Source organism: Marmota marmota, unplaced genomic scaffold, assembly GCF_001458135.2.
Source record: "Marmota marmota marmota unplaced genomic scaffold, marMar, whole genome shotgun sequence".
In the NCBI taxonomy this organism is placed as follows: Eukaryota; Metazoa; Chordata; class Mammalia; order Rodentia; family Sciuridae; genus Marmota; species Marmota marmota.
Window position 1 is genome coordinate 15,148,533 of NW_025999977.1, and position 13,873 is coordinate 15,162,405.

The 13,873-nt window shown below is 38.1% G+C and overlaps 1 protein-coding gene and 1 long non-coding RNA gene across 7 annotated transcripts in view; one reads left to right on the forward strand and one right to left on the reverse strand.

Annotated features, from left to right (window-relative positions):
- Ccdc85a (coiled-coil domain containing 85A) overlaps nucleotides 1–13,873 on the reverse strand; it is a 170,890-nt gene that overhangs the window by 55,802 nt on the left and 101,215 nt on the right. The window lies entirely within an intron of this gene.
- Nucleotides 1,234–12,456, forward strand: LOC125617164. The gene is made up of 3 exons (XR_007348062.1): nucleotides 1,234–1,730; nucleotides 6,924–6,928; nucleotides 12,443–12,456. It is a non-coding gene; the product is annotated as an uncharacterized LOC125617164 (long non-coding RNA).

Consider the following 13,873-nt stretch of genomic DNA (forward strand, 5'->3'; position numbering starts at 1 on the left):
TCTTGATTACAAACTGTTTAAACAGATTGTATTAAGATTTACCTCAGTCAACCCCAAGGGAGGTAGAATGGGTGGGCAGAATTCCAAAAAGTTTATTTGCAAATCAGTTGTTTGGAAAGAGGAAAATGCAATCCCTGTGGTGGAAATGATGCTCCACAGGTTTAGTTTTCCAGAAGCCTGGATAGATGAAGTCAAGAGAGTAGAGGTCGAAGAAAGAGAAGGTCCGGTAAGGATACAGAAGTAGATTTGGGAAGGCTGACGTGAAGCCCAACACCAAAGCTCTGGAAAGGGAAGGTAGAACAATTACAGGCGCTATCCACACCCCTTCCTGAAAGTGATGCTCTGAGGATCTGGGAGCAGATCTCCAGAGCTGGGAGACAGGAAACTCCAAACAGAAGTGTAGTCTCCACTGCAGCTTTCAAAAGGAAAAGAAAAAGGAAATGTCCTGTGGCTGCTCAACTGACCGGGCCACTTGTGTATTAGAAGGGCAGATGTACTTGCAGGATGCTCGAATGGCACACATCTAGAAATCCCTGGGTCTTGTCAAGCCATGTTCCTTTGAGTTCTAGATTCTCTCATCAAATCAATAGCTGGACAACAGAAACGTTCCATGGTCAATCAGTTTGAGAACTACTAGGCTAAATAAAATCAGTTTACTAATTGGTACTCAGTTAAGAACAAGCATTATAAATCTTGGAAGTGTGGGGGGAAATATACTATGTAACATTTCCAGAACTGTTTAACACAGAATTTTTGTTTCAAAGGATAACTGGGTGTGGCCACAGGATGGAAAATGCACATCAACTCTTCCTTCTCTTTCTACACATGAGAAAAGAACTGAGACCTGGGGAAGCAATATCATTCTTTGAAGATTTCAGGGATGAGTAGAGATTAGAAGTCACATTTCTTATGCCAGATCAGTTCTCTCTGTTCTACACTATCACAATCACAGCTCTGTTCACAGGTCAAATTCCATCATACCACAGTGCCTTAGCCCCATCTTCTTTCCTGAGAATTCTGATTTTGGTTTCTTCTTCCACCCATGTCTAAGTGCCCAAGGTCACTCAAGATTGACCTTAACTCTTGTCCCTGATCTATTCTACTTATTAGACACAATCTCGCCTGCCAGCTTATCTGGATGTCTGCATATTACCCGCCCCTAGAATCCCTATCACAATATGACTGCTCCCCAAACAAAAACATCACCTGCTACCCTCAATGGACCTCCTCAATACTAATGACCTACTTGTAGCAATGCCATCTCCACAGGCCCAGCCAACTAGAATACCTCCCATAGCCTCTGCTAGGCTCAACCAAATTCCCTGCCCTCCCTAAATTCTCCTGTTCCAGCCTAGTTCCTCGTGCCACTCACTGAGCTCTTCATTGCCCCAGGCAACATTGCATCCTATACCAGTGCCCATAGGACAACCTTCTGCCACAGCAAGTATCCATGGCAACCAGATGGGGCTGGAAAACAGAATTAAAGTCCACAGATGATTCCCTAAAGTTGGCTTAGCCAATAGATGATTTATCAGAGAAGTGAACGTTTGGCAAAACCAAGTATATTGTATTCCAAATCCTCTTTGTTGCACTGTGGTCTGCCAGGCAATGACATGGCTTATAATAAGGGCCTGGAAAACATGGAGAGCAGCCCAGGTTTGCCTGGCCTGAAGGAAAAACACTACCTAGGGAATGAGACAAATGAGGGGAGGGTGCAAGTCGGGAGATCAGTTCTCCTTATTCCTCAACTCGTCTAAGTTTACTGAGGGCCTTCGATATGCCAGCCACTATAAGGAATATAAAGAAATAACATGTGAGATTTGCAGGCTAGTCAGGAACATAAAACTGAAGTGTATAAAAAAGATACATGATTTAAGGACTATCAAGATAAAAGTAGAAAAGAGAATTATTGCAAAGAGGAACATGATTGTACAATCCAGTTGGCAACTAAACAATAACAGCCAGGAATGTTCAGAACAGTGTGACGATCCCTCATCTATGAACATAATAAAATACTTTCAAGATGCACAGGGTAATATTGTCATCTGGTTCATCCATCTTTCCATAAAATGGGCATGTTCAGACTTAACTGATGTGAGAATTAAATAACATAGTATATATGGAAGCTCTATGAACTGGTTTATCATTTTAATATTTCAGGATCAAAACCCAGGTCAACAAGTCAATCTTTTATATATAAGACTCTAGAAATATTACATAAAAATATTTACCTGATATTCAGTTAATATTGTCAGTTTTTAATATCAGAAGTGAATTTACTTAGCACATATAGTAAACACTTGGAATCAAATTCAGTTGAAATAAAAGTGCTGTATAGTGTTTTCTTTTTACCAAGTTAGTATATGGTGGACATGTATAAAGCAAATCATGTTTTCCTACTGATACTATACTGTAATTGGGTGTTTGTTTCTGACCAAGGATTCAGTATTACAGTAGTCACACGTATGATCTATAATGTCATAAAAGTAAAGATTAAAAAACATAAGTCTTTATAATCACGTAAAGTAGTAAAGTTATTCTTCAAACCCTATAATATGGACATCATTCATGGTACACGTTGATCATACAAAGGGCCCTAATGCATCATAAATTGTACCTACATCACAGAATACAATGCTATTACATTCTACACTCAAACCTAAATTACTGTAGCAGCTAGAATAGACAAACATTTAATTAGCAGTGATTTCTTGCCCTTTTAGCACCATCTCCAGGTGTTCAACCATAATCCAAGAAATTCCGATTTAGGCTCCCATTTTATCCTGAAAAATGTCCCTTATAAGAAGCAGAAGCTTCTCTTAAATCATTTCATCAACTATTCCCTCAGAGAAAGAGGTTCTGGATAGATATTTGCTCTTGTTAGTGATAGTGAGCCATGTTCCTACATGCGCAAAAAAAAAAAAAAAAAAAAAAAAAATCAATTTGTAGGTTATCATTAGCTTAATGCTTCTCATTTTCCATAAAATGGGTATGTTCAAACTTAACTGATGTGAGAATTAAATAACATAGTATGAATGGAAGCATTTGGGAAACATAAGAGCTTCCAAAAAAATGATGTAGACTGTCATTTTTCTCCTAATCCTGGCTTCTTTTAAAGTTGGAAAAGCAGACATCCAACATCAACCACACCAGTGCCACTAAGAAACAAGTGCACTGGTCCTCCTTATCAGCTGCCTCTTATGGATCTGAACTTCTAAATAAAGCAGTACTCCTCAAACTTGAATGTGAATCCAAATCACATTTTGTTTAACTATAGATGTTGGTCCAGTGGTCTGTTGTGTGAGTACACTCTTGGAGCTAGTGTAGGAACAATCCTTCAAGAGACAAGGTATTAGAACATCATGAATGCCTGATCCCTGCTCCACCCTGCCTAGGAAAGAGACGACATGTCACACAGTTTTCCGAGATTTTTGTATCTAAAAAAGGGAAATTATATTGCTACATTTTGGGTAGTACTATATTCTTCTTATCATCATCATCATCCATCATTTTGGTGGCTGGGATTGAACCCATGGCCTGGAACATGCTAAGCATGTGCTCTATTATGGAGCTCACTCCCAGCCCTTTGGTATGAAGATGAACTGAACTCACGTAAAAGCTCTTAGCACTGTGCTAACACATAGTTAGATTCTCACTCAATGTCAGTTCCTTTCTCTTCGTTGCAAAGCCATTAAAAACAACAGTAACAACGATTAACAGATCATGAGCTTGAGCTTTTAGAAGCAGTTTCAAAATAGCTCTCATCAGAATTGTGAGAAGCCAGCAAAAGCCCAAATCTTTTGCTTAAGCATTGATGTAAACTGTCAAGCAAATGGGGGTGAAATGGGGTAAGATCCTGAGACCCTGGGAGTGGTGTAAGTCATGAAGTGTAGATGGGGTGAGGGTGGTAGAAGCCAAGAGGAAGGCTGTCCCAAACGGTTGACTATAGAATTTGAGACATTAATGTGTGTGTTTCTTTCTCTCTGCTTTATCCTCAGAGACCCAGAATTCTGAGGAATGTTTAAAGGAAGAAAACATGAATCAAAACAATTCTTTCCCTTCTATATCATAAGTCAAAACACTAGCATCTAAGAATAACATATCTCTGGAAAAGTCCAAATGCACTGTCATTAAACTTCAGTGAAATTTAGGTGGAAAAAGTCATTTTCTATTTTCTCCCTAAATTAAAAGTCATTAGCATTGCAAGGATCAATCATTCCTTGAAACTCTGCAAAGACAGAAATGGATCAAGCAGTGGAGGCAATAGGGCTTATCAGTCTTTGTTTTCTGTCTGTTCAGGTCTATGAAACTGCACTGGAAAGTCAGATGCAATGACTTCTCTTTCTAAAAAGGGATGCAGTTGTCTATAGAACCTTGTGTCTACTTTACAGCATGGAGGGATTCTGGATGCTGCTTTTACTTAATGGTATGGATTGCTGTAGATCTTGCAGTTATACATGAAGGGAGGAGCCCTATAACAGAAATCTCACTTCTTTGGTCCCCACTGTGGTCCCTTAAGAGGGCATTCTCAAATGCTGAAGTAAATCAATTCTTTTATTGTTATTTTCTTGATAGGTCTGGATTGACTTGGTTCTTAACATATGATCATCATTGTGACCCAATTTTGCAAAGGCCTTACTCTAAGTTACAATAGAGGAAAACCATTTTGTCTCAAAGGAATTCTTCTGAAACTTCTATTAGATTCCAGATAAACACCAAGATTTCCAATTTCACTTCTAATAAGTGCAATTAACAGAAATGAGTAGCAGAATACTGAATTCCAGCAAGAATATGTACTATCCTTCATGGTATCCTAAGCTCATCCTTAGTGAAACTGCTTCTTATACTTGCCCCACCACCACACACACCCGCGGCCTTTTCCTCCCTGCCAGAACAAGTGAGCATCCACTTAGCCATCAGCTGCATCAGTGAACATGGTCATGACATTTCACCCAAGGCATGTCCCTGTCTCACTGGAGACTACATGTGTAGGTTAAAGTGGCTGGAAACAGACAGAAAATGACTCTAACCCCATCATAAGTTGCATAGAGCCTGGAGCAAGTCATAGCTTTAGGTCTCCAATTCTTCCTATGTCAGATGGAACAAAAAGGGAAAAGTTGATGGTGTGAACAATGCGACTCCGCAGGGTCTGGTACAAATACATAAAGCTCCAGGAATGAAAGGAGAAAGAACCACAACCTTCTCTCTGGGGAAAGTGCACATTGTGTTATAAACACTTAAGAAGCAACCATAAAAGTCTAGGCACCGACCTTTAACCAACTATGCTGTGATGGCTCCCATTTCAAACACCACTGCCAAAACCCCAGAACAGTCTCGAAAGCTTTCAGCTTTTCAGCAAACATCCTTTTCAGCCCTCTGCTGTACAATGGTCAAAGTCAATGATAGTCTTTCATATTGCGATACATTCAAGCTTCTTTATTTGTTCAAACTCTTCTGAGAGCCGATTTCTAAATGTGACAGTCCAAAGATAAATAATTACCAAGTATATTCATCCCCAAAGTCCACTAATATGCCCCAGTTCACCCAACTATCCAATTTTATCTTGACAATCACTTTTATTGTTAACCAAATGCCACATGCAATCTTGACACGTCTCACATCAAGATCGCCATCACTTTCTGAGCAATACACTGTGGCATTAAAGAAGCTATGGCTACATCATAAAACATTTAAGAAACCAAGCCTGTGATGCCAAGCAGGGTTACTGAAGCTTTCATAATCATTATGCTGGCAGTGTCACTTAGCATGTTGCAAGCTGAAGTCCATAAAACACACTTATAAAACCACTATGATCTGCGTAGCTGCCTATCAGATTTAAGAGCCGGGTGTGCTATCAAGAAATTTAATTCTAACTATCTCATGAAGGCCTCATATCAAAATGTTTTCTAATTTTCTTCCTTCTGAACAGTCCTTGAACCAGAAATAAAACTGAAGCTTTATTCTACAGTTACCTTCTGATGAAAAAGTTGTCATAAAACTTCATTTTTTTTTCTTTTTTTTTTAACCCATATGACCAAATAAATTATATTTAACTCTCAGGACAGAACTTCATATCAAGAAAACTATTTTCCATCATTTCTATAGGAAGCACCATCTCGAATCCCAATGGGGGAACATTGGAGGCTGGGGGAGTCACATGTCTCACTACCTTCCAAAGAGTTCTGGTTTCTAGAGAAGCAAGCCCCTTGCTTTCCCCAGACCCCTCTCCGCTAAAGGTTCAACCTCCTCCATTCTTCCTTCCCATTCAGCAACCTGGGAAATACAAGTTCAGGATTCAATCCTAAATCTAGGTGACACCAAAGCCAAATAATGTTCTTTGTCCTATAGCATAGAGAGTGAATGAGATAAAACACAAGGTAGACCTGCCAAAGGGCTGGGTTTTATGGATATCCAACAAACACAAATTCTCTTTCCTTTTCCACATATACAAATGCAATCCAAGATGGCACATTCTCTTTGCTCTCAGAAAAAGACAGTATCAAGCAAAAATGGCACCTGACAACAAATATCCAAGGATGTTATTATTAGGACCCATTTTTCAGTTAAAGAAAACTGATACCCAGAGAAAATTTTATTCTTGTGTTTTTCTAGTTCTGCCCTGATAGAAGGGAGCAGAACCAGGTTTTGAGTCTTCTTTCTGGGTCCACAACTAGGTTAATCTTGCTTCAATTTTAAGTAGATCTTTACAGTTCAATAGTTTCCTAAATAAAAATTGTTTGTTCAAATTAACCTCTGGGTGAATCCAGAACCCCTGGATAAATCTATTGATGAGAGTCCACCAATGTTGCCTTCCATTTTAGTCCAAGTTTGGGTTTTGGTAGAAGGAAGGAGGAGCTCTCCCTATAGAAGTACAGACAGCTGAGGGGCTGGGGTTGTGGCTCAGTGGTGAAGCACTTGCCTAGCATGTGTAAGGCACATGGGTTCAACCATCAGCACCACATAAAAATAAAGATATTGTGTCCATATACAACTAAAAAATATTTTTAAAAAAGAAGTACAGATAGCCAAGAGTGGGATGCAGAAGAGTAACATTTTGATGAACAGCAACAAAATATCTTGCTTAACTAAATGTCTGAAAATAGTGAACCCTAGAGGCATCTCATGACTAGTTTGAGGAAATGTCAAGACTCACTCTAAATTTCAAACTACTAGGTCACCAGAGACCCTCCAACAGGTCTAATCATGCTACTAAAATAAAAATAGAACATTATTACAATGAACCAACTTCAAAATTGGAGCGACTCACTCACGTAAGACATATCTCCTAAAGGCACATAAGTGTTTGCTGTTGATGATGTCATCATGGCTATGTTCAGAAAGGACTTCCTGTGTTCTTATGCACAGCCAAGCTTCCTTTAACTGGAAATAGCTCCTGTTTAAAGCACTCAAGAAATCAGTCCTAGAGAAGAGTATCCGCATATCTACTTATCCATACATAACAGTTGTATCTAGAAAAGGTTTTCTGTACATATAAAATCACCATTTCTATGTGTTAAATTATCCCAAACTGTTTACTTTAGACAAAGATCCTATGCCTTCTGCAGCAAGGCTGAATGCAAGTGGGAACACTGGGCATTGGAAGGAGACCTAAATAACCATTATAGGCTGATCTAAAGTAAAACAAAGCTGATAGAATAATGTTGGAATGGACTTTGGCAACGTGTGCATGATGATCTCTCTAATGAAGCCATAACTGGATTGACCATCTTCATACCATGTGCAAAAGACACTTGGTTTTAAAGTCAGAGACATGCAGTCTAATCCTGGTACCACTAATCTCTAGGTTTATTATTTTGGGTGGCTTTTCATCTCCTTGAGCCTTGGTTGTCCTACCATAAAATGAAGATAATTCACAATAATTTGTAGAACTGCTGTAAAAGTAAGAAAATTAAGCAATATAAACATTCAGTGATGTACTGTTATTTTTTTTAACATGGTTACATCAAGAAGAGCCAGCCCAAAGCACCTTCATGTATGAGGGTCACTCCATATAAGAAAAGGTCTGTTTATTCAACAAATGTTTATTACTTCAAGTTTCTCTGCTACCTTCTCCAAGTTAGAGAATACGATTACACTGTAAATGAGGGGAGTCTGAATAAAGTTCAACTCCAGTGAAAAGTGGGTCTGAGAGCACTGGGACCTGAACCAGTTTGGGTTTTTTAAGTATATGTAATAATTTCTGCATTGTGAAATATTTCATCATGATAAACTCTGTTACCCAACCTTTTTTTTTTTTTTTTTTTTTGCGCTTTGCCCTTAAGAGTAGGCAACCCCTTTAACTGGTAAGACTGTATCATGAAAGGAAATAAAAAATGAGTTCAAAGCATAGTATTTATAATAAACTATTTCTTTACAAAGGCTTTAATTGCATCTATTCAAAGCACAGAAACTAAATATAAAGAACTCCCTAGATTGCTCTGGATTTAGCTGTAGTCTTTGAAATTTTTTTAAAATGCTTAACTTTAATTTCATCTTAAAAGTATAAATTGTTTCAAAAAATTAAGTATATAAATTGTTAAAGTCAAATTTTGAGTCAACAAAACCACTAACTCTGAATTTTCATTCAATCCATATGAAATAGGAAGATATTTTGTCCAATTGAAGAAAATTTAGCCTAACATCACACTGAAGGGGGAAAAGAGATGTAACCCACTTCAGAGGATAGTGTCCTCAAATCTGGCAGTGTCCTACTAGATCTGCTCATCCCAGAGGTTAGGCTTTGCTTCTTACTCATTGCTTCAGTTCAATATCCAGCTTGAGCTTGGCAGAGTATGTGCTCAATAAACAGCTACTGCCCAAACAAGGGATGAACATACTTACTTGAAATTTTAGTATGCCTGGCAGATCTCCACTTAGAAACATTATGGGCCATTACAAGGGATTATGATATGCAATAAACATGTAGTAATAAAACACTTATAATTCATACTTCTTGTTATCGAAACTTGGAACCCAACATTTTTTCTGAACTAATGCCATCAGGATGTATAGTTGCACATTGTAATTATTTAACAGGAGCAAAAATGTAAATATCCTGCATACCATTTTCAATCCCACTCAGAAACAATTATTGTTTAAGATTTGATACATGAGAATTCTCATAGACAATGATATAAAAAAGGAAGAGAAGCCACAACCTTCCTGCTATAGTCATCCATGTAGCCATTGCACTTGGCAGAACACTGGCACCTAGCCAGACATAATGCAGTGCTTGTGAAGGCACTGGAACGAAGGAGGGAGGAAGGGGGACAGAGAGACAGACACAGAGACACACACAGGGGGGAATTGCTTTGTGGAACCAGTCTATAGTTCTATTAAAAAGAAATGTGTCAATCTACAAACTGTCATTTTTGCTACCTAATGTTATTATGTCATTATTCAGGACACAGGAGGACTTGATTATTAAATCAGCAATGCTAATTACAGAATGAGAAGTACTCTGTGCTGAATTCAGTAATTAATCAAAGCCAATGTGCCCCCTTGTAAATATCAATATTGAATTTTAAGCATATAAACCAGCCAATCAATTAAAACTGAAACCATTACTTTAATCAGTGAAAGCAGAGATACAATTTGCTGAATTCTGCAAGTAATAGAACTTAAGTCATTGTTGAAACCTAATCTTGCTGCCTGTGAGGCAGATATTCAAATTACAGGATTTCTTGGCAATGTCAGGACCTATGAGCTATGCCCTTATCTTTTAAATAAAGCTGGCAGGAGAGGTTGTATACTTTCGAGTTCTCTCCTAACTTCAAACTCGGAGGGAGTGTATCAGTGTTTAAGAGCACAGGAATTAGCAACTACCCAAGTTTACATTTCAGCTTCACACTAACCATCTGAGTGACCTAGGGCAGGTTATCTAACCCTTCTCTGATTCAGTTTTATGGGGATAGTAGTAACTACCTCATGCTTGTTGGAAGATCAAATGATTCATACCCTGGAAACACTGAGAATAGTATGTGCTAAACTGTAACTGTTCAATAAACATTTAAAATTACTAATATACAAATGTATTCACCTCCATTCATTAAAATGATCATGCACCAATAGCATTATTTCCTAAATATATTCATGACCACCATTATACTTGGTGAATCTGAAGGATAATACCCTATATATTTTTATTAAACATTTTGAGAAGACAATACTAAAAATCAGACGTTTTCTTTAAAAAATTTAGAAAACATTTCCCAGATTTCCCCATGGATAAAAGTTTAGAACAAACATCAGCAAATCCTATTGTTTGCGCCTTTGCCTCTCATTTTCACTTTCATCATATTATTATTGTTGGTCCAACAGCTCTTCCCATAATTTGAATTTCCTATTCCACCACCAGCATGATGCAAATAAAAATCAGCATTCTTTCACCTCCTGATTAAGTCTACTTGGCCCATGAACTCTCACATAAATGCACAAGTCCTAGAGGAAATTATTGATGCCATTGCACAAGAATCAAATTTTTATGCATATCATATTCCTCAGATTTAAAATTCTATTCGGAGTGTGTCTCCAAGTGCCATTGTTGAGCATGAGTGCATTTCAAAAAAAAACATTTTTGTTTGAAATGTCAATTCTGTGAATTCTCCATAAGTCTGTAAAGCCCAAATTATAAGCTCCGCATTCAATTAAAACTAAGGAATCAAAGGTGAACTTTATTGTCAGTGGCACTGATCCTGAAACGGGATGGGATTTCAGATAACATGTCATACTTCCTAATGAGGAGGCACTTACACCAGCCGTGCAAAGAACAATTACAATTGCCAGCTAATTGAAATAACTTATGTGTAACTGCTGTCGTTCGATGACAATCACAAGGACACAGATCCAGTAACCACTCTTTCCTCTTTTTGTTCCAGTTCTTATCTCTTTCACAGCTCCTTCTGGCTTCACTTGATATGATGGGCTTCCTCAGCTCTTAGTGTCAGTTCCCCAAAACATCCTTTGCAGACTGAGCTCCTAAGCAGCATCCATTAAGAGACACTCACGTCAAACAACATATTGCTTGTCCATTAATGATGCCAGAATGGAACAGTCTAAACCATGCTTTGAACTTATCAACTAATTGATCCTTGAATTCAGCAAAGACAGTTCAAAACCTTTATGGATATAGTAATTTTCTTCTCTCAATCAAAAATTAAAGTGCCTAGTAATTTCTCATCTCTACTATGTCAGCAACCATTTAGCTAGGAAAAAATAATGATTTAGTTCTCCTAAAAACAAACTCCTTATTTCTCCAAGTCTTTCTCTACAGCAAATAATACCATCCTTGACATGTCTTTCCCACCTTAGCAAAGTCTAAGACTAACCTGGTATTCAGCCAGGTTTAGGGTTCAAATGGGGTTCTTCTCTACTGGTGACGGTCTTGCAGGTTTTCCTCTATTTCTACATGCAACAAATACTAATTAAGCACATACTCTGTGCCAGGTATTGTGCCAGAAATTGAAGGTAAAAGAAAGGAAAATAATAGTTGATGCCCCTGGATCACTGCAGTCCAGTATTATGTCTTTTGAACTATTTTTAGTTTAACCACAAAATTATGCACATTCTTTCATTTAATCTTATATAATGATTATTTACTACCTGCCAGGACTAGAGATATAATCTACAGAAGAAACAAACATAACCCTAGGCCTCATAAGTTCACTCCAAATCTAGTACAGAAAATATAGCCAAGTAAGCAAAGTATTGCAATGCAATGATACAGGTTTGTGTAAGTCTCTCTAGGATGAGAAGGAGATTGGAGAGGGGAGCAGGTCCATCAAGAATCAGTGTGTAAGAGAAAAAGCACCCCTCTGGAGATCTCAAAACTTGGCTCACTGTTCCCTCAGGAAGCGTGGTGTGACACTGAGCCCCCACTTAATTTAGCCTCTCCCCTATTTGGTTTTCAAAACTGAAATGCCCTAACCAAAGCCTGTCTATTTCATTTGTCTTACAGGTTTAGTATAAGCATAGTAAATCCTTTTCTTTCCTCTAAGACCCTGTCTCGATTTTTACACTAGGCTGGCTAAGGAGGAGGAGATAAAAGGAAGGCCACAAAGAGCTTTCTCCACAAGCAAAAATAAACAATGCATGGGCACACACACACACAGTGCATCTGATTTAGATATTTGTGAAAGTGAGCTTTATGTTCAAGTTACAATAAGAGTCTATGATGAAGTCATTTTTGTATTGTGTCTTTGCATTGGAAAGATGGTTTCTGGGCAAATTAATTTCTGATTAGAACTCTTAGTACTAAGCAACTAGTACAAAAATGTATTTTTCAAAAAGAATTTTCCTCTAGTAATCATGTGGATCTATTTTTCTGTTCTGAAATTCTAGAGTCCACACCCATTTCACTGTCTCATGGGTGAGAGAACCAGGTGTGCTTAAGTATTACGTGTTGATTTCAGTGGCTTTACCAATCTTATTCCTGTCCCCCAAGCTCAACTCCAGTCAGTTTAGCTCCAAGAAGCCCCTCTCCGTTTCTTGCTTCCTCTCACCTAGTGAAACAGGTTATTCTATTTTCCCATGTGAAACGAATCCTTATTGTGATGGGGCAGATTAATTTATTTTAAACTCCATCTTTTTTAAAGGCATTCTTTTTGCATGAAATATCTGCATTGATGCCAAGAAAATTCAGATTTCAAATGATCTATAAAGACTTTCTCTAAAATCGTGATACCTACTGTTATGGTTTGGATATATGGTATCCCCCCAAAGTCTCCTGTGTCAATGCAGGAATGCTCCAAGGTAAAGTGATTGGACTGTGAGAGCTGTGATCTAATCAGTTCATCCTAGTTTGAATGGACCAAATGGGTGCTAACTGTAGGCAGGTGAGACCGCCTGGAGGAGGTGGTCACTGAAGGTATGACCTGGAATGGTGCATGGTCTCAGTGACCCTTTCCCCCCCTTTCCCTTGGCTTCTTTGCTGCCATGAGGGAAGCACTCCCCCCCACAATGTGCTTCCTCACCTTGGGCTCAGAGCAATGGACTGTCCATCTGTGAACGGAAACCTCTAAAACCACAGGCCCCAAATAAACTTTTCCCTCCTCTAAGTTGTTCTCCTTGGGCATTTTGGTCACAGAGAAAAAAAAAGCTGACTAAAACATCGTCTTCAATGATCTTTCCCTTCTTTATCTACTTGGTGTTAATCACACCTTGTCTAAAAAAGCCATAATTCATCCCCATGCATCAAAATCATTGGAAGAATGTTTAAGATATACATTCCCACACTCCAGCCTGAAAAAATTCCGATTTGAGAACTGCATCCAAAGAAACATTTTAGCCAGCACCCAGGTGATTCCACCATAGGTGGTAGGAACGCCATACTCTGATAAATTGTGCCCTACCACAAATCCATCCTATGATAACAGGACTTTGGACATACATGTGCTTTGGGCATATAAGGACATATATATACACACGATAACATACGGGCACATCTAACACTTTTGGTGACCATCAAGTGACTTGATTTGATTCATAAGTACTTCATGTAACCCTCAGAAATACTATTTTGAGGGAGAAAAAGCTTTTAGGGTAAAGTCCTATTATTTCAGTAAAAGCATCCAAAATTTGAAGGTTGACTACTTTTATAAAATTCAGATTGCAAACTTACAGATTGAGCAGATTACAAAAACATAAGTATTTAATGTTGTTCTTCCTACTCATGGCTGCTTATGAAATAAATTCAGGGTTTCAAAAATCCAGATTACTTAGATACTTGAAACTAAACATTGCAGTTTATTTGTAAGAAAAATTTTAAATGCGACTCAAAACAGAACTTGTGAAGCAAGATTTACCAACTTTGCAGGGAAAACATCCCAAATGTAGTTATACTTAGAAAAAGCATCGTCCCCAAGCAGGATATTAC